Source organism: Brassica oleracea, chromosome C5, assembly GCF_000695525.1.
Source record: "Brassica oleracea var. oleracea cultivar TO1000 chromosome C5, BOL, whole genome shotgun sequence".
Lineage (NCBI taxonomy): Eukaryota > Viridiplantae > Streptophyta > Magnoliopsida > Brassicales > Brassicaceae > Brassica > Brassica oleracea.
Window position 1 is genome coordinate 35575234 of NC_027752.1, and position 2146 is coordinate 35577379.

A 2146-nucleotide genomic window follows, 5' to 3' on the forward strand; every position below is an offset into this window, starting at 1 on the left:
CTAGGACCGCTTACACTCGCCGTGATGGTTATAGTGATAGGTACGCATGGAAAGAAGGTGGCAAGGATAGGAAGTTAACCTCAGCTTACACACGACAGAACTCACGTTATGCACCTTATGCGAAGAAGAAGCCGAAGACATGAAGGGTTAAGGAAAGATCAGAGCCACATGATGCGTATAATGTGGAAAGAATTGGAGTCATTTGCTCATCGAACACAGCTACGGAACATTGGGGAATCATTTGTACATCAACCAGCTGATGAAACAACATCCAAAGCCAATGTAAAGATTAAAAAAAATTCAAGTTTGATAAAAGGTGGCTGGACAATGAGGAGTTAAGGCAAGTCATTCTTGAGGGATGGAAATCACCTGATCTCCCTCCCAATGCGATTATTATAGAACATATTTTTAGCTACCGAAAAGCCTTGAGCAAATGGAGGAAACAACATAATGTTAATTCGGCGAAAATAGTGGAGGAGCTTAAAGAAAAAGTGGAAGGCTTGTACGCAGATGATAATGCTACAACTGAGGAGATTGCAGCAGCGTTGAAGGAACTCTCTGATGCTCTTAAAGCAGAAGAAATGTTCTGGAAATAGAAGAGTCGAGTGTTTTGGCTGAGAGAAGGTGACAAAATACAAAAAAAAATTCATGCATTAACGAAGAAAAGAAGAGCACAAAATAAGATCACACAGCTCCGGAATGCAAATGGAAATATAGTTGAGGATGAAGAAGGATTAGTAGCAATTGCTACTAGCTATTTTAGGCAGATCTTTGAATCGTCCAACCCGGAGGACATTGAAGAGGCACTGGCTCAAGTCTTTACGACGATCACTGGGGCAATGAATGACAACCTTACAGCTCCAGTCACTGAATGGGAGGTCAAATTAGCGCTTTTTGCTATGCATCCAGAAAAGACTCCATGCCCATATGGGATGACTGCGCTTTTCTATCAGAAATTTTTGGATATTGTAAAGGAGGATTTAACTCATATGGTTAATAAATTCCTTTTTTGAGGGGACGGTGGCGACCAGATTGAAATGATACGAATATATGTCTCATCCCAAAGACTACAAAGCCTAATGAAATGACTCAATTTAGACCCATTAGCTTATGTAACGTCAACTACAAGACAATCTCTAAGGCCTTATGCCAGAGATTGAAGAAAGTGTTACCAGGCATTGATATCGGAAACCCAGTCAGTTTTTGTTGCTGGAAGATAGATTTCAGACAACATTATGATTGCTCAAGAAATGTTCCACGCTCTGAGAACTAAACCAAGTGGACGTACTAAAAGGATGGCTATTAAGACGGACATGAGCAAAGCATATGACAGGATGGAATGTCGTTTATTGAAGCTGTCATGCGCAAGATAAGTTTTTCAGAAACATGGATCACCTGGATAATGCGATGCATTATGTCGGTGAAATATAAGGTACTCATGAATGGACAGCCAAGAAGAGATATTGTTCCTGGTAGAGGCCTACGCCAAGGAGATCCTTTATCTCCTTTCATTGTTATTCTATGCATGGAAGCGCTCGGTAGCCTTCTCAATCATGCAGAGAGCCAAGGGAAGATAACGGGGATACGCGTCACACGTGCGTGTCCTTTGGTATCCCACCTTCTCTTTGCTGATGATAGCCTTTTCTTCTGTAAGGCGGAGCCCCGTGAATGTGAAGAAGTAATGAAAGTAGTCAGGAAGTATGGTAAAACATCAGGTCAATGTATCAACTTTGATAAATCGTCCTTACTCTTTGGTAAGCGGATTAATGCAACTAGTAGACAAGAGATTAAAGATGCACTTGGAATACAAAACGAAGGAGGAATGGGGACTTAGGTATCCCGGAAGACATAAGTGTTTTCAAGTGCAAAATTTTTGCATTTCTCAAGGATAAGTTAATGCATAGAGTGAATGGATGGACATGTAGATGGCTATCAAAAGGAGGGAAGGAAGTGTTGATTAAATCCATTTTGTTGGCTCTTTCGACTTAAGTTATGTCTACTTTTCTGCTCCCGTTGGAGATATGTGAAAACCTAGCAAGGGCCATTGCTCAATTCTGGTGGAGGTCAAATCCATTATGAAGAGAGGAGGGTGAGATTGGTTTTCTTTTGATCCATGAGTTTAACCTGGCTCTATTGGCGAAACAAC